Below are 19,355 nucleotides of genomic sequence, written 5' to 3' on the forward strand. Positions count from 1 at the left end.
GTTTTCTCCAAGGGTAATGCGGATATTCTGCCTCCTCATCGGTCCTATGACTGCGCTATTGACTTAGTTCCCGGTGCCTCTTTACCTAAGGGGGGACTATATGCCCTGTCTGGGCCAGAAACTACGGCAATGAATGATTATGTACAGGAGAGCCTAAAAAAAGGCATCATTAGGCCCTCGAAACCATATTACCCATGTGCGACTGGTCCTTCAGAAGTTACGGGAAAATCATTTATACGCCAAACTGGAGAAATGTGATTTCCACATCACAGAAGTGTCCTTCCTGGGGTATATTATTTCTCCTAAGGGGTTTTTCATGGAACCAAAAAAACTCCAGGCCATCCTAAATTGGGCACAACCCACGAACTTAAAAGCAATTCAGTGCTTTTTAGGGTTTGCAAATTACTATAGGCGTTTTATTCATACCTTCTCTGATTTGGTTGCTCCTATAGTAGCATTGACTAAAAAAGGAGCGGACCCTTCCAATTGGTCGCCTGAAGCCAAGTCTGCCTTTCTGGCCTTAAAGCAGGCCTTTGTCTCAGCTCCAGTGCTCAGACACCCTAACCCGGAGCTCCCCTTTATTGTCGAGGTAGATGCCTCAGAGGTTGGAGTGGGGGCTATCCTTTTTCAGGAAGACCCGGAGTCTCAGGAATTACACCCATGTGCCTTCATGTCCAGGAAATTCTCCCCCGCAGAATCCAACTATGATGTTGGTAATCGATAATTGTTGGCAGTTAAATGGGCTTTCGAGGAGTGGAGGCATTGGCTGGAAGGAGCTAGGCATACCATTACGGTGTTTACTGACCACAAGAACCTGCAGTATATTGAGTCAGCTAAACGGCTTAATGCTCGACAGGCACGTTGGGTGTTGTTTTTTTACTCGTTTCAGGTTTATTATCACCTTCAGGCCCGGTTCCAAGAATACAAAAGCCGATGCCCTGTCACGTTGTTTTCTTCCGGTTCACAACAACCACCCGGCTACTACCCCCATAGTTCCATCGTCTGTCATCCGGGCTGGCCTCACACAGGATTCATTTACACAGCTAGTCCAGCTTCAGCAGCAGGCTCCCAAAGTCACTCCTGCAGATAGTCTTTTCGTCCCTGAATTTCTGAGAGGCACTGTTCTAGCTGAGTTTCATGATAATAAGGTTTCTGGTCATCCGGGTATCACTAAGACCTTGGAGTTAATCTCTCGCTCAGTGTGGTGGCCTAATCTTTCTAAAGATGTAAGGGAATTTGTCCGTTCCTGTCAGATTTGTGCTCAGTACAAGGTATCTCGATCGTTGCCGGTCGGGCAACTCATACCTTTAGCCATTCCTCTCAGGCCATGGTCACATATATCCATGGATTTCGTGGTGGACCTTCCTCTTTCAGCTGGATTTCGAGTCATTTGGGTGGTAGTAGACCGTTTTAGTAAGATGGCCCACTTCATTGCTCTCCCCCGATTACCCTCTGCTCAAGGGTTGGCAGTTTTATTTCTCCGCAGCAAGAGAAAGAGGGACCTGGCACCGGTGTAATTTATAATAGGATAGAGAAAGGGGCCAAAATGGACAGGTATTGGAAAAGAAAACGACTTTTCAAATATAGTCCTTATTGGCGGTGCGCCCAGAGCTAGGAGGTATCTGTACATACACAAGGAGAGAAAGAAAGCTCTGGTGTGGGCGCACTCTTGAAAGAAAGAATCGAAGAAATTCTTCGAATATGAGTTGAAAAAATGTAAAAACAATGTTTATTGAAAAATTGATTAAAAGCTATTGATATCCCACTATGATCCAAGCGTTTCTTTGTGTTAGTTAATGAATGATTTGATTATTATATTATATTATTCTTTATTGGAAACAAACAATAAAGGTATAAGACAAAAGGAAAAGAAAGGAAATGTTCTGGTCTCGGTAATCACATAAAATAAATTAGAAAGGTTACAGACACTTGATAGTCTAGCAACCGTTTCTCCTGACCAGCACAGAAATTCTGTGTTACTGACAACAGAGAGATCCAATATTATGTCTTTGAAAGACCAATAAGATGGTCAATGTCGGACAAATTACTGATCACCAGGTATACCATAGGTCACAAATTAAGATTTAGAGACATATATGAGACATTTTTTGAGCATACTGCAGACATAGCCATGCTTGGTAGGAAGGAAAAGGGTAAAAAAATGTTGAAGAGGAAAAATGAACAATGGGAAGGGACGTGGGAGGAGGTAAAGGAAGTGAAAAAGTGGTGATCCTGCTGTTGGTGTCCACCCTTCTGTTGAAGGGGAATAGTGTCTTTCTCTACAACACCAGGTATTCCCAAAAAGTCTCCTTTGAGGTACTGACCCGGCCCAACGCTGCTTAGCTTCCAAGATCGGACGAGATCGGGCATTAACAGCGTGGTATGATAGTAGAGAGGCTATCTACCAATGAGAGTGCACCTATGTAAGAAAGGTGAGAAAGAATGTGGGAAAGAGGAGGAGTGCAAAAATTGTGTGGATCTGCTTTCCACGTTAGGCGGGGGGACTCATCTGCCCATTGGCCAGCGATACACCCTGGATCGCGGATGAGAGTCCACAGAAAAAGGGCTGGGTCAGTGAAGAATGTCAGGGAGGAGTGGGAGAATAGGAGAGTGATGTTGCTGAAATAGATTGTGTTAATGGTCACAGATAGATTGACCAAAGAAAGAGGAAGGAGCGCCTGATGTCTCTATATATGAAGAAATTGGCATGTCATGCAAAAGCACAAAAGTAGATGGGCGGTTCCTATGAAAACTGGAACCAGATATGTCCTGTGCATAGGCACTTAGTAGTGCAGTGGTATGAATTCACTGTTTTTGCACAGGGTTAGCATATTATCTGAAGCATATAAAGATAGATTTCTAAATTATATAGACTGATATCAGATATGCTCAGTGTGAGAGAACCTGTGAAGAGATAACACAGATTCACTGTTGATGAAAAAGTAGTGCAAAGCACACCTTATTGAACCCAACTAGAGTACTATATTATTTATCCTTTACATAAAGCAAATGATAGACTATGCGGTAGGTGGAAAATCCACCAGGTTGAGATTACTACGTCTCTATAGCATGGTTGAGATTAACATTTATAAGGTAAAAAATAACCAAGTTTGATACTCATGATATGTGGATATCACATTCCTGGAGCCTCTGGTAATCAGTGAACATCCATGAAAGAATCTCCTGCTTGGATCCTGTGAAAACGCGTTTCACCCGCTGGGCTTGTTCACAGGATCCAAGCAGGAGATTCTTTCATGGATGTTCACTGATTACCAGAGGCTCCAGGAATGTGATATCCACATATCATGAGTATCAAACTTGGTTATTTTTTACCTTATAAATGTTAATCTCAACCATGCTATAGAGACGTAGTAATCTCAACCTGGTGGATTTTCCACCTACCGCATAGTCTATCATTTGCTTTATGTAAAGGATAAATAATATAGTACTCTAGTTGGGTTCAATAAGGTGTGCTTTGCACTACTTTTTCATCAACAGTGAATCTGTGTTATCTCTTCACAGGTTCTCTCACACTCAGCATATCTGATATCAGTCTATATAATTTAGAAATCTATCTTTATATGCTTCAGATAATATGCTAACCCTGTGCAAAAACAGTGAATTCATACCACTGCACTACTAAGTGCCTATGCACAGGACATATCTGGTTCCAGTTTTCATAGGAACCGCCCATCTACTTTTGTGCTTTTGCATGACATGCCAATTTCTTCATATATAGAGACATCAGGCGCTCCTTCCTCTTTCTTTGGTCAATCTATCTGTGACCATTAACACAATCTATTTCAGCAACATCACTCTCCTATTCTCCCACTCCTCCCTGACATTCTTCACTGACCCAGCCCTTTTTCTGTGGACTCTCATCCGCGATCCAGGGTGTATCGCTGGCCAATGGGCAGATGAGTCCCCCCGCCTAACGTGGAAAGCAGATCCACACAATTTTTGCACTCCTCCTCTTTCCCACATTCTTTCTCACCTTTCTTACATAGGTGCACTCTCATTGGTAGATAGCCTCTCTACTATCATACCACGCTGTTAATGCCCGATCTCGTCCGATCTTGGAAGCTAAGCAGCGTTGGGCCGGGTCAGTACCTCAAAGGAGACTTTTTGGGAATACCTGGTGTTGTAGAGAAAGACACTATTCCCCTTCAACAGAAGGGTGGACACCAACAGCAGGATCACCACTTTTTCACTTCCTTTACCTCCTCCCCCGTCCCTTCCCATTGTTCATTTTTCCTCTTCAACATTTTTTTACCCTTTTCCTTCCTACCAAGCATGGCTATGTCTGCAGTATGCTCAAAAAATGTCTCATATATGTCTCTAAATCTTAATTTGTGACCTATGGTATACCTGGTGATCAGTAATTTGTCCGACATTGACCATCTTATTGGTCTTTCAAAGACATAATATTGGATCTCTCTGTTGTCAGTAACACAGAATTTCTGTGCTGGTCAGGAGAAACGGTTGCTAGACTATCAAGTGTCTGTAACCTTTCTAATTTATTTTATGTGATTACCGAGACCAGAACATTTCCTTTCTTTTCCTTTTGTCTTATACCTTTATTGTTTGTTTCCAATAAAGAATAATATAATATAATAATCAAATCATTCATTAACTAACACAAAGAAACGCTTGGATCATAGTGGGATATCAATAGCTTTTAATCAATTTTTCAATAAACATTGTTTTTACATTTTTTCAACTCATATTCGAAGAATTTCTTCGATTCTTTCTTTCAAGAGTGCGCCCACACCAGAGCTTTCTTTCTCTCCTTGTGTATGTACAGTTTTATTTCTCCGCCATGTGTTCAGGCTCCATGGTTTAACCCAGGGATATTGTCTCTGATCGGGGACCGCAATTCATCGCCCGTTTCTGGAAACATTTTTGTGCCTCATTAAATATGAAACTCTCTTTAACATCTGGGTACCATCCACAGTCTAACGGACAAACTGAACGTGTTAATCAGTCGTTAAAACAGTATTTACGGCTATATTCAGCCAAACTTCAGAATGATTGGTCTGAATTTCTTCCTTTGGCCGAGTTTGCCTATAATAACTCTTGTCATTCTTCCACCAAGGAGTCCCCATTCTTTTCGGTCTTGGGCTTTCATCCTAGAGCCAATTCTTTTTACCCTCATTTTCCAGTCTCCTCGTTGACCTTAACTTCCCGTCTCAGAATGATTTGGAAAAAGGTGCACCATGCCCTTAAGAAGGCTGCCTTCCGAGAAAAAAAAAATTCTGATAGGTTCCGACGCCCATGCACTTTTAAGGTGGGAGATAAGGTGTGGTTGTCAACCCGCAACATCAAGCTCCAACAACCCTCGGCTAGATTGGGACCCAAATTTATTGGACCATTCCTTATCATTAAGAAGGTCAACCCAGTTGCTTTTCGGCTACGCTTGCCTAAATCACTCAAAATTGGCAATACTTTTCACTGTTCCCTTCTGAAGCAGTATTTTTCTTCCAAGAGATTCCCTCGGAAGACTTCCCAGGGTAGGCCTCCGGTGGATGTTCAAGGGCAACAAGAGTTCTTGGTGGAGAAGGTTTTAGATTCCAAAGTTTCTCGGGGCCGGCTTTATTTTTTGGTTCACTGGAAAGGCTATGGCCCGGAAGAAAGGTCTTGGGTCCTGGATAAGGATCTACATGCCCCTAAATTTAAGAGATTATTCTTTCAGGAATTTCCTCAAAAACCCGGCTTTAGGGGTTCTTTAACCCCTCCTCAAGGGGGGGTACTGTTAGGTGCCGCGGTCCACGGTGCCACTCGGTCTGCTTCCGAGCGACGCTCACGGCCGCCGCACCTCCCTTCCTGCCCGCCCGGCGCCTAGCAATGCCAGGACGCCATGCACGCTGAGCCGCCGGGTCCCTGGCAACGTCAGGACGCCGTGCGCGCTGAGCCGCCGGGTCCCTGGCAACGCTGGGACGCCGTGCGTGCGTAGCCGCCGGACCCTTAGCAACGGGGATGCCACAGACGAACCGCGTTCACCCGTTGCTTCCTATCAATCAATACACCTGTTAGCTCTGGTCGTGCAGCAGGGCAGCTGCACGACATTACTAATTAAGCTTCGCTGCAGCTATTGGAGGGCTCCCTGTTATATTCTCCCTCACTACCTGGTACAGACGCCGGTGATAGCTTCCTGTATGATGTTCCTGCCTTGTAACGTCTGTTCCTGGTCAGCTGTATCTGGTCGATCCTGCTCCCTGTGCTCCTGAGTCCTGGAGTTCTGAAGCCGGTCCTGGGAATCCTTCCTGTTCAAGTGAACCTGTTGCAGTCATCTGGGGGTTCTCGTTTGTTGGGGTTCTCTCCCGGTTTCGTGAGTAGCGGCTTCTGCCGCGTGTTGCGGCCTAGGCCGCTTAGTCCTTTTGGTACTTTTTGTATTGGTGGTTTTTGCGGAGGTTTCCGCTTTTCACTGTCCTCCCCGGAACTCGGCGGTGCCGTGTGGGGGAGTGGACAGTGATATCTTTTGTTGTTCTTTTCCTTTGGCGGCGTGCCGCACATATATTTAGTTTTAGGGTAGTTAGCAGCCCCTAGCTTCTGTTTGCTTTAGTTAGAGGTCCCCTTGTTATTATCCTGTCTCGGTTCACGCTTTGTCTCACTTTAAGACCTGGGGGCATCGGAGTTGGGCAGACCTAATCCGCCCTTCAAACGCGGCTGCCGTGGGCCCAAGAAACCATAGTCACTCAGGCGTGAACTGACCACACGGGTAAAACAACGGAGGTAGGGTGCTAGGGACTATTCCCGTTCCCTCCCTATTTCAGCGTCACCTCCTGGTGCTCTGGACTCACTTCGCAACATCTTTCTAGTTCTGAGCATCAAGAACGTAACACTGAGGTTTACCAGCAAAAACAACACGAATTGCTGATTGGATTTAGCGGCATTGAGCCGATAGCAGATGATATTCTTGTGGTTGGCTGTGGCGAGACAGTAAAGGAAGCAGAGGCTGATCATGACCGCAAGTTGCTAGCGCTATTGGATCGTTGCAGACAGTGAAATTAAGACTTAGTGTGAAGAAACTGCAATTTAAGTTGAAAGAGGTTCATTTTCATGGTCATATCCTGTCCTCTGAAGGTTTGAAAGTTGACCCTGAAAAAGTTAGAGCTATCTTGGAAATGCCAAAGCCCACTGATGTAAAGTCCGTGCAACGTTTGATTGGGTTTGTGACATATTTGGCCAAATTTATGCCTCGCCTCTCAGAGGTATGTGAACCAGTGCGGAGAATTCTGGACAGAGATTCGATATGGCACTGGCTTCCAAAGCATGATAAGGCTGTGGAGGAAATAAAGCATTTGGTCACAGTTACACCTGTGCTGAAGTATTATGATGTTACCAAGCCAGTCACTGTACAAAGTGATTTGAGTAAAACCGGACTGGGATGTTGCTTGATGCAAGAAGGACAACCAGTTGCATTTGCTTCAAGAGCATTGACTCCAACTGAGCAGAATTATGCACAAATTGAAAAGGAGTGCTTGAGCATTGTCTTTGCTTGTTCCCGTTTTCATTATTTTCTATACGGCCGGGACGTGATCACAGTGGAGACTGATCATAAACCGCTAATTGCCATCTTTAAAAAGCCTCTTCTGTGTGCACCTAAAAGACTTCAGAGTATGATGTTAACATTACAGCATTACAATCTCTGTGTCACCTACAAGCCAGGCCCTGAGATGTATATCAGTGACACTCTTAAGGGGGGTACACACGGAGAGATCCGTGCTTAAAATCTAAGCAATCTTGCTAGATTGCTTAGATTTTAAGCACGGATCTGCCGTGTGTTTGCCCTCCAGCGATAGCGATGCGCGGCCCCGCACATCGCTATCGCCGATGCTAGATTGAGCCTGCATGCAGGCTCAATCTAGCGAGTCGCTCACTTCACCGTTGTGTGAAGTGAGCGGCCCCCCGTCGGCTTTCCCCCTCGCTCAGCACATCGCGCTGTGCTGAGCGGGGTGAGAGATGTGTGCTGAGCGGTCTGTGTTAAGATCGCTCAGCACACATCTCTCCCGTGAGTACCCCCCTTAAGTAGAGCAATAGCTATGGATGGGGGTTCTGGAGCAGCTCAGAGTTATCACACAGTGTGCACCATGCATCCGGTAATGACTGACTTTGCACAGATTAACCAGGCAGATTATCTGAATGTCACTGATCAGCGACTGCAGCAGGTTCAGCAGCACACCATGACTGATGAGAGCCTGCAGATTTTGAAGTCTATTGTACTGGCTGGATGGCCGGACTCAAAAGAAGAGACACCAATCATAGTGAGGGACTATTGGTCATTTAGAGATGAGATCAGCGTACAGAATGGCATTTTGTACAAGGGGCCAAGAGTCATCATACCAAAATCTTTGAGATCCGAGATGCTGGCACGCATACATTCCAGCCATCTTGGAGGTGATGCATGCTACAGACAAGCAAGAGATACATTGTACTGGCCTAACATGCAAAGTGAGATTAAGAACTATGTTGGTAACTGCTCGGCATGCAATGAATATGCTCATGCACAACAGAAAGAACCTATGATGTCACATGAGATACCAGTGCATCCATGGCAGATTGTCAGCATGGATTTATTTACTTATGCTGGCAAAGACTTTCTGTTAATAGTGGACCATTATTCTGATTTTTGGGAAATTGAGCTTCTCCCAGACTTATCATCTGAGACTACAATAAAGCACTGCAAGGCACAATTTGCACGTTATGGCCAGCCTGAAAGAGTGATCTCGGACAATGGACCGCAGTTTGCATGTGAACAATTTAGACGATTTGCCTCTGAATGGGAGTTTGAGCATGTTACTTCATCCCCACGTTATCCAAAATCGAATGGTAAAGCGGAGTCTGCAGTTAAGATAGTAAATAATTTGTGCATAAAAGCTAGCAGTGATAATACAGACCAATGGAAGGCCATATTACATTGGAGAAATACACCCACCGAGGGCATTGGGACTAGTCCTGCACAGCGTCTGATGTCAAGGAGACTTAAGACATCTTTACCAGTTGCCAGCACTTTGCTCTATCCGTGTGTAGTCCAAGGTGTGCCTAAATTGCTATAGCAGAGGAAGCAGATTTCTAAGCTGGGGTATGATAAATCTTCTAAGGAGTTGCCTGAACTTGCTATTGGTGAGCCAATTCGCATGAAGGCCCTTCCTGGAGATCGCACAGGCCGTTGGAGACTTGGTACCTGTGTGCGCAAGGTTGCACCACGCTCATATCTTGTGGATGTGGAAGGTAATTTGTACAGACGCAATCGTGTGGATTTGCGAGTAGCTGAAGGGACAATACTACATGAGAATGTTGGGCATTCCATTCCTGGCTTGATTATGGAGCCGGTTGCGCCAATGGTGAATCAGGAATTTGAAAGGCCACAGATTGTTATACCTGAATATGGAGAAAATGGAACATGCAGACATTCCGGATGGCAGTCCATCATTATCACCCACTAGAGTTATACAGACTCCTGCCCAACGAAATTCATCTCCGACTCAACGTCCTGTTTTTACTCGTAGTGGCCGTCATTCGCGGCCACCTGACAGACTTGATTTATAGTTTCAAAATAAACAAAGTAATGGAGGACATTGTTAGTTATGTTATATCTGCAGCATACAAAAAAAAATAAATAAGGGAAGATGTTTGTGTAATGTTAATCTAACCTAGTGTTGCCATGTGAGTTATATAGATGTAGCTGCTTGTGATGGGGGTGGGACTTCCTGTCCAACCTGACTTGTTCAACATGACTACTTGGAACTAGCATGCAGTGTTTGTCTTCATTTAATACATCTGAAACAGTATTGACTCTATGATGGTTGCATTCTATCCATCTGTACTTCATGAAGAAGTCCTATATTAAGCCACAAAGCTTCCTGCCAAAGCTCCCATGCTCCTCCTCTGCAGCAACTTCTTGACCGATTCACAAATCATACCTTGTCTGACAAAACAAAAAGTCATCCTTCAGCAGTCAGGAGAGGCAAAAAGGGGAAACCTATGGGGACCGGTGGCTTAAAGGACTACCCGTCCCTCTGGGCATGAAGAGGTTATGCAGAGCAGTGTTCATTTTGTCGATGAAAATTTTGACTGAAAGTATTTGTTGACTTCAGTTTATTTAAGGACTAAACTTAGACTAAAATGAAAACGGAGATCCGCTGACTAAATCTTAACCAAAACAAAGCAAAAAAGAAAAAGACCTAAGACTAAAATTAAAATCCTTGTCAAAATTAACACTGGAAGTAGGGTTTTACATTTTTAAAGAACAAATTATGTTTCTGCAGCGGGGTATACTGGGGTTCCACAGGGAATAACATTGGGGGGTGTAGAGTAGGATCTTGATCCAAGGCACCAACAGGCTAAAAGCTTTGACTGTTCCCAAAATGCTCAGCGCACCCTCCTCTATAACCCCGCCTTCGTGCACAGGAGCTCAGTTTGTAAGTTGGTGCCCTGCAGGCAGGACACTAACAGGCAGGGCTGCTCCAGCAGCCCTGAAAAGAGCTTTTTTAAAAGAAGATAGAAGACTTTAAAGGCTGCAGCAGAGGCACTCTTAGTGCTAGATGTCATTCTGACATCTGCTGAAGCTCCATCACCTCCCCTGGCGGCACTGTATACCCCCGCGTGCCTGGTTGCCGGGTACTTACAGCGGAGGCTACGGTTCTTCACCTAGGGCACACACACTTGCCGCAGCTCTCAAGGATCGCGTGGACGCATCAAGGGAGGAGGTAAGAGGGTCCCCCAGACGGGACCGACCGAATATTGCTATCCGGCGTGGCCACTGTGTTTGTACAGGGACCCCACTACACCACCAGGGCAGGGGCACAGGTCGGTTATATATATAACCGTTTTATTATGGCCCACAGTACCCAGTGGTGAAGTCCAGCAAGGAGATAAGGCTCTGACCTGTAGCCCCTTCCCCTGCCCCTGGGTGTCATTTAGAGTAAATGTTCCCGCCCTGGAGCTGCACCTCTCTGTCCCCCTCACTCCCTGTCAACGTTTGGGCGCCATTATACACATGCTACACTGACTCTGGGACTGGTGGGCAATGCCTTCTCTGTAATGCTGCCTGCTTCATCAGTGCTGTGCATTTACAGGACACGTAAGTATTCTACATGTTGTCTAGACAGTGTTAGTTAAGAACAAGTGCATACATTCAGGGTTATTTCGTACATGTAACCTGTGATATACATCCAGTCTTTACTGTGCTTTACTCTGTGGTATAGTTACTTAGTATTGCTGGTCCAGTGCAGTTTTATTGTTGGTAATAATCTTTGCATTGTATATGTGACTGAGTGTGTGCCAATGGCTGCCTTGTGGTCTCTATTTCGTGTATCTCACACATATGGCTATCCCCAGTGCCGTAACTATGCATTTTAGCGATGTGTGCAAGAAACGGCATTGGTGCCGCCCCCCCCCCCCCACCACCACCACCTTATGGAAAACATGGGCAGTGCGCGCCTTAGGCGCGCGCAAAAAAACCTAGGGGCGTGGCTTCATATGGAAAGGGTGTGGCCATAAAAAAATACCAATTCATACTACGGTGCACAGTAGTCTCCATTATTCAAATTACACCGCACAGTAGCGCCACTACACCAGGTAGAGCTCCTTTTACACATTACGGCAGACAGCGCCCCCCTTTTTACACATTACGGCAGACAGCGTCCCCCTTTTTATACATTACGGCAGACAACGTCCCCCTTTTTACACATTACGGCAGACAGCATCCCCCTGTTTACGGAGTATGGGAGTGGGGAGGACCCGCCAACATGCCCCACCTGCAAGCCGCCTCAGCTCCACTGTACGGAGAGAGAGGTGATGGGGAAAGAGAGATGCGAGTTAGTGGGTGACAGGAGAGAGGTGACGGCCGGGGAGAAGCACCGGGTGAAAAGCAGTGGGAAAATGCATTAATTGACAAAAGAAACATTAATATGCCACTTTCCCCCCCCACCATACATTAATATGCCACTCCCCAGCACACATTTATATGGGTGGTCTTCAGTATGCCGACTGACGGGATCCCGGCGCACAGTATACCGGCGCCGGGATCCCGACAGCCGGCATACCGACAATTGTTCTCCCTTGTGGGGGTCCACGACCCCCCTGGAGGGAGAATAAAATAGCGTGGCGCACGTAGCGCACCACCATGCCTGTAGCGTGGCGAGCGCAGGGAGCCTGCAAGGGGCTCATTTGCGCTCGCCACACTGTCGGTAAGCCGGCGGTCGGGCTCCCGGCGCCGGTATGCTGGTCGCCGGGAGCCCGTCCGCCGGCATACCATAGTGAACCCCATTTATATACCATTCCCCCTCTTTCCCAGCACACATTTATATACCATGCCCCCCCATTCCCCAGCACACATTTATATACCATTCCCCTCCCCTTCCCCAGCACACATTTATATACCAGTCCCCCCCCATCCCCAGCACACATTTATATACCATTCCCCCCCCTTCCCCAGCACACATTTATATACCAGTCCCGCCCCCTTCCCCATCACACATTTATATACCAGTCCCCCCCCCTTCCCCAGCACACATTTATATACCATCCCCATCCTCCCTCTCACCCTTAGCACACAATAATATATCAGTTTCCCCATGTGTGTCAGCAGCAGCATTTACCTGACTGTCTGCTCCTCCAGTAGGTATGGCTGCGCTGCTCCTCTTCTCATGTGTGAAGGATCCTCCAGTGCAGTCACATGTGCACACATGACTTCCTGTTCCTGCCTAACGAGGAAGCAGGCACAGCAGAGCATCGTTGTCTGCCCAACTTCTGCAGTCTCAGCAAAGTGCAGCATGTGGCTGCAAAGGAAAAATAAAGGTGCCCGGGCCCCGCGGAATGTCCACTGATGGGAGGGGGGAGGGAGCAGGCACCTGCTGAAGACTGCAGACTCTTTAGTGACAGGGGGAGGGAAGGATGGGGGTGGTGGTGGACGTGACGCTGCTGCCTTTCTGTCATCCGGATTGACAGGTGCAGCGGGGAGGTGGGAGGCAGGGCTGTTTCTAGCCAATATGGCTCCCAGTGCGAGATTAAAAATGCGCCCCCCCCCATGACATAAAAAAATGTGCCCCCCCACACACACACACACCTAGATTTAAAAAAAACAACTTGCGTGTGCACCCGTCAAGGAGGCGTGGCCTCATTTAAATGGGCATGGCCTCGTCTGAAAAGACTACCTCACAATCCAGTTTTTGACCCTGCTCCAACAGATCACGGCCACCACAGGAAAAAAAAATTCTACCATATTAAGCCCCACACAGTAATGCCCCCTGCACCATATCATACCACACACTGCAATCCCCTTGATACATTAAATCCCCACACTACTACAGGCAAGAGTCCCCATTTCACACATTACGGCAGGTGTCCCCATTTTACACATTGAGAGAGAGAGAGAATACTTACAGAGGCGATTACCGCTCTTCGGCCCGCCTCACCAGTCGCTCCTCGCGCCAGGCTTTTCTCTCTTCCTAACTTGGATCCCCCTCTGTACTCCGCTCGGGGGGGGGGGGAGTTTCACGGAGTGACGGGGTTGCGTCGTGACGTAACGATGCAACCGCATCATTACGTGAAACTGCGCCCCCCGAGCAGGTTACTCGGGGAGAAATAGGAGGGGGAAGCAGGGAGCCACAGTTAGTGCCGCGGCGGGCGCCCAGTGCGGTTGCACTGCTCGCCTGCCCCAAGAAACAGCCCTGGTGGGAGGGCCCTGAAACCGGAGATCAGACTGAGGAGCCTTCTGTTTATGCTGCCAGTGCCGCCGCTGCTTGTCAGTGTGACAGGGTGCGGCAGCTGGCAACAATACTAGAAAGCCAGGTGTAGCAGAGTGGAGAGAGCGCCTTTGATGTGCGGCGCCTCCCTGCTTTGCTGAGCGGGTAGCGCCGTCACTGTGGGCTGCGGCTAGGCGATGGGGCTGTACGGAGCTCTGATGCTCCGTACAGTGTTAAACAGGGCCGTGACTGTGCGCTCCCCAGGGCTCTGCGCTGTGTGCGAGGCCCCTCTCGCACACACCTAGTGACGGCCCTGGCTATCCCTATATTTTGTACCCTGAGGGGGCTCCATGCGTCAGGGTTATTAGATAATATAGGTATTTCACAGGATATACGTATTTTGTATTTTTCTCTGTGTTTTTCAGTCACATTTTACCTCAGAAATCCTCTGTTTGTGCTCTGCCTTGCAGTCACACCACACAGGGGATATTTGTCAGGTAGTTTGTCTGATTATCTTGTACTGTTACACCCTAGGGTTACGCTTACATATCATGTCTGCTACAAAGGGTGGTAAATCCATGGTTGATCCTGCACCATGCAGCATTGATGCCACGGATTTCTCGGAGGAAAACGTAGCAGCTGAGGGTTCAGGTACTGGGGGTTCTATACCCCATGGTCAGTCTGCAGCAACGGGGGCAAATCAAGACCCACCTTAGGCTGTTTTCTCTAATTTACCGACTACGCTAGTAATTAGACTTGCGCCCCCTGTGGGACCTCCTGTGCCATTACAGCCACATATTGTCCCTGCAGTTAATCCACCGTGGGCAGATACTCTGTTCTCTCGGTTACAGCAATTACATCAGTCACTAGCTAAGCAAAATCCTGACTCTTGCCCACCTAAGACCAGGGAGTCATCGAAACGGGCCATTACTTCCTCACAATCCACACATGTTTTGGATACCTCATCCGATGTAGATGACGCTTTCACTGACCCTGCAGACTCTGATGCAGATGCTTCTGATGGGGAATTTCTGACACATGTGGATGTTCCTGACCGCTTGGAGGCTATCAGGCTGATACTTCAATGATGATGAAGGGCTTCCAGCTACCTCTGCGAAACCAGATAAGTTTAAACGTCAGAAGGTTACTAAGTTGGTTTTACCTCATTCTGACCACTTATTTGATATTAGTCAGGAATCCTGGGAAAACCGGGTAAGAAGTTTTCCTTGTCTACGAAGATGCTAGCTCATTATCCCCTCGCTGCAGAGTTAAGTAAAAATTAGGAAACACCGCTGCGGGTGGACTCAAAAAATTGCGCGTCTGGTGGTCTCATCTGCTCTGCCTGTCACTACTGTCACCTCCCTGAGGGGACCGACGGATAAGCATGTGGAGGGTAGTGATGTGCACCGGAAATTTTTCGGGTTTTGTGTTTTGGTTTTGGATTCGGTTCCGTGGCCGTGTTTTGGATTCGGACGCGTTTTGCCAAAACCTCCCTGAAATTTTTTTGTCGCATTCGGGTGTGTTTTGGATTCGGGTGTTTTTTTACAAAAAACCCTCAAAAACAGCTTAAATCATAGAATTTGGGGGTCATTTTGATCCCATAGTATTATTAACCTCAATAACCATAATTTACACTCATTTTCAGTCTATTCTGAACACCTCACAATATTATTTTTAGACCTAAAATTTGCACCGAGGTCGCTGGATGGCTAAGCTAAGCGACACAACTGGCCGACACAAACACCTGGCCCATCTAGGAGTGGCACTGCAGTGTCAGGCAGGATGGCACTTAAAAAAAATAGTCCCCAAACAGCACATGATGCAAAGAAAAAAAGAGGCGCACCAAGGTCGCTGTGTGACTAAGCTAAGCGACACAAGTGGCCGACACAAACACCTGGCCCATCTAGGAGTGGCACTGCAGTGTCAGACAGGATGGCACTTAAAAAAATAGTCCCCAAACAGCACATGATGCAAAGAAAAATGAAAGAAAAAAGAGGTGCAAGATGGAATTGTCCTTGGGCCCTCCCACCCACCCTTATGTTGTATAAACAGGACATGCACACTTTAACGAACCCATCATTTCAGCGACAGGGTCTGCCACACGACTGTGACTGAAATGACTGGTTGGTTTGGGCCCCCACCAAAAAAGAAGCAATCAATCTCTCCTTGCACAAACTGGCTCTACAGAGGCAAGATGTCCACCTCATCATCATCCTCCAATTCCTCACCCCTTTCACTGTGTACATCCCCCTCCTCACAGATTATTAATTCGTCCCCACTGGAATCCACCATCTCAGATCCCTGTGTACTTTCTGGAGGCAATTGCTGGTGAATGTCTCCACGGAGGAATTGATTATAATTAATTTTGATGAACATCATCTTCTCCACATTTTCTGGAAGTAACCTCGTACGCCGATTGCTGACAAGGTGAGCGGCTGCACTAAACACTCTTTCGGAGTACACACTGGAGGGAGAGCAACATAGGTAGAATAAAGCCAGTTTGTGCAAGGGCCTCCAAATTGCCTCTTTTTCCTAACAGTATACGTACGGACTGTCTGACGTGCCTACTTGGATGCGGTCACTCATATAATCCTCCACCATTCTTTCAATGGTGACAGAATCATATGCAGTGACAGTAGACGACATGTCAGTAATCGTTGGCAGGTCCTTCAGTCCGGACCAGATGTCGGCACTCGCTCCAGAGTGCTCTGCATCACCGCCAGTGGGTGGGCTCGGAATTCTTAGCCTTTTCCTCGCACCCCCAGTTGCGGGAGAATGTGAAGGAGGAGCTGTTGACGGGTCACGTTCCGCTTGACTTGACAATTTTCTCACCAGCAGGTCTTTGAACCTCTGCAGACTTGTGTCTGCTGGAAAGAGAGATACAACGTAGGTTTTAAATCTAGGATCGAGCACGGTGGCCAAAATGTAGTGCTCTGATTTCAACAGATTGACCACCCGTGAATCCTGGTTAAGCGAATTAAGGGCTCCATCCACAAGTCCCACATGCCTAGCGGAATCGCTCTGTTTTAGCTCCTCCTTCAATGTCTCCAGCTTCTTCTGCAAAAGCCTGATGAGGGGAATGACCTGACTCAGGCTGGCAGTGTCTGAACTGACTTCACGTGTGGCAAGTTCAAAGGGTTGCAGAACCTTGCACAACGTTGAAATCATTCTCCACTGCGCTTGAGTCAGGTGCATTCCCCCTCCTTTGCCTATATCGTGGGCAGATGTATAGGCTTGAATGGCCTTTTGCTGCTCCTCCATCCTCTGAAGCATATAGAGGGTTGAATTCCACCTCGTTACCACCTCTTGCTTCAGATGATGGCAGGGCAGGTTCAGGACTGTTTGCTGCTGCTCCAGTCTTCGGCACGCGGTGGCTGAATGCCGAAAGTGGCCCGCAATTCTTCGGGCCCCCGACAGCATCTCTTGCGCGCCCCTGTCGTTTTTTAAATAATTCTGCACCACCAAATTCAATGTATGTGCAAAACATGGGACGTGCTGGAATTTGCCCAGATGTAATGAACGCACAATATTGGTGGCGTTGTCCGATGTCACAAATCCCTAGGAGAGTCCAATTGGGGTAAGCCATTCTGCGATGATGTTCCTCAGTTTCCGTAAGAGGTTGTCAGCTGTGTGCCTCTTATGGAAAGCGGTGATACAAAGCGTAGCCTGCCTAGGAACGAGTTGGCGTTTGCGAGATGCTGCTACTGGTGCCGCTGCTGCTGTTCTTGCTGCGGGAGGCAATACATCTACCCAGTGGGCTGTCACAGTCATATAGTCCTGAGTCTGCCCTGCTCCACTTGTCCACATGTCCATGGTTAAGTGGACATTGGGTACAACTGCATTTTTTAGGACACTGGTGACTCTTTTTCTGACGTCTGTGTACATTTTCGGTATCGCCTGGTGGCTACAGGACCAACAATTGTGCAGGGGTCATCCCTTCTGGATCTCCAACTGGGTCCTCCTGACGACAGATGCCAGTCTGAGGGGTTGGGGTGTGGTGTTGGAGCAACACTCTCTTCAGGGTCGGTGGACCAGGGAGGAGTCTCTCCTCCCGATAAACATTCTGGAATTGCGGGCAGTGTTCCATGCTCTGAAACTGGCCCAACATCTGGTAAAGAACAGGTCTGTTCATGTACAGTCGGACAATGCCACCATGGTAGCGTACATAAATCATCAAGGCGGCACTCGAAGCCGCATGGCAATGATGGAAGTGTCAAAGATTTTTCAATGGGTGGAACGCCATCTGCCAGCCATCGCAGCAGTGTTCATTCCGGGGGTCCTCAACTGGGAAGCGGACTTCCTCAGTAGTCAGGACGTACACGCTGGAGAGTAGAGCCTACATCCTGAAGTATTTCAACTCCTAGTGGACAAGTGGGGTCTACCAGATGTAGACCTGATGGCATCTTGACACAATCACAAGGTTCCAGGCTTCAAAGCAAGAACAAGGAATACTCAAGCGGAGTTTGTGGATGCACTGCAATTCCATGGAACTTTCGGCTGCCGTATGTGTTCCCTCCAGTGTCACTCCTGCCCAGAGTAGTGAGGAAGTTCAAGCAAGAAGGAGGAATCCTACTTCTGATAGCTCAGGCGTGGCCCAGTCGGCATTGGTTTACAGACCTACAGGATGCCAGTCTGAGGGGTTGGAGCGTCCTCTTCTGCTTCCACAATGACCAGACCTCCTCCTTCAGGGCCCTTGTGTCTACCAGGATCTGGCCTGGCTGGCTTTGACGGCGTGGCTCTTGAAGGGCCAAAGGATTTTCTGAGGCGGTCATTCAAACTACGTTGAAGGCCCGTAAGCAGACTTCTGTCCGGATTTACCATAGGGTTTGGAATTCTTACTTTGCTTGGTGCGCATCTAACAATCATGTCGTTTACAAGTTTAGTACAGCCTAATTTTTGGCCTTCCTACAACAGGGCCTGGACTTGGGCGTCCGGCTGGCCTCCCTCAAGGTTCATATTTCTGCCTTGTCGGTATGGTTTCAGAGAAAAATTGCGACTCTGCCTGATGTTCATACATTCACTCAGGGTGTTTTACGGATTCAACCTCCCAATGTCCCACCTGTGGCTCCTTGGGATTTGTCGGTGGTTCTGGAGGCCTTGCAAGAGTCTCCGTTTGAACCTCTTGAATCTGCGGACCTTAAGTGGCTTTCTCTTAAGGTCTTGTTTCTGCTGGCTATTGCCTCTGCTAGACGGGTATCAGATTTGGGTGCCTTGTCTTGTAGGTCCCCCATCTGATTTTTCACAGTGACCGGGAGGTTCTCAGACCACGCCCTGGTTATCTACCTAAGGTGGTGTCTTCTTTCCGCCTTAACCAGGAGATTGTGGTTCCGGCCGTTGTCTCTCCTGAATTGTCTTCCAAAGAGAGGTCTTTGGATGTTGTACGGGCTCTCCGTATCTATGTGAAGAGGACAGCCTTCATTAGGAAGTCTGATTCTCTCTTTGTACTGTTTGGTTTTCACAAACGTGGCTGGTCTATTAACAAGCAGACCTTGACCAAATGGATTAAAATGGTGATTGCACATGCTTATGTACAGGCTGGCCTACCAGCTCCTGCTACCATCAAAGCCCATTCTACTCGGTCTGTTGGACCTTCTTGGGCGGCCTGCCATGGTGCGGCCCTTGAACAATTGTGCAAGGCGGCTACGTGGTCCTCAGTGAACACGTTCA

At 47.6% G+C, this 19,355-nt stretch overlaps 2 pseudogenes; one reads left to right on the forward strand and one right to left on the reverse strand.

Moving 5' to 3' along the window:
* Nucleotides 1-2,276: 2,276 nt before the first annotated feature.
* Nucleotides 2,277-2,394, reverse strand: LOC135052571 (5S ribosomal RNA; annotated as a pseudogene).
* A 1,638-nt stretch (nucleotides 2,395-4,032) lies between these two features.
* On the forward strand, nucleotides 4,033-4,150 carry LOC135052584 (5S ribosomal RNA; annotated as a pseudogene).
* The last annotated feature ends 15,205 nt before the right edge of the window (nucleotides 4,151-19,355 follow it).

The sequence above is a fragment of the Pseudophryne corroboree genome, chromosome 2 (genome assembly GCF_028390025.1).
Source record: "Pseudophryne corroboree isolate aPseCor3 chromosome 2, aPseCor3.hap2, whole genome shotgun sequence".
Taxonomy (NCBI): Eukaryota; Metazoa; Chordata; class Amphibia; order Anura; family Myobatrachidae; genus Pseudophryne; species Pseudophryne corroboree.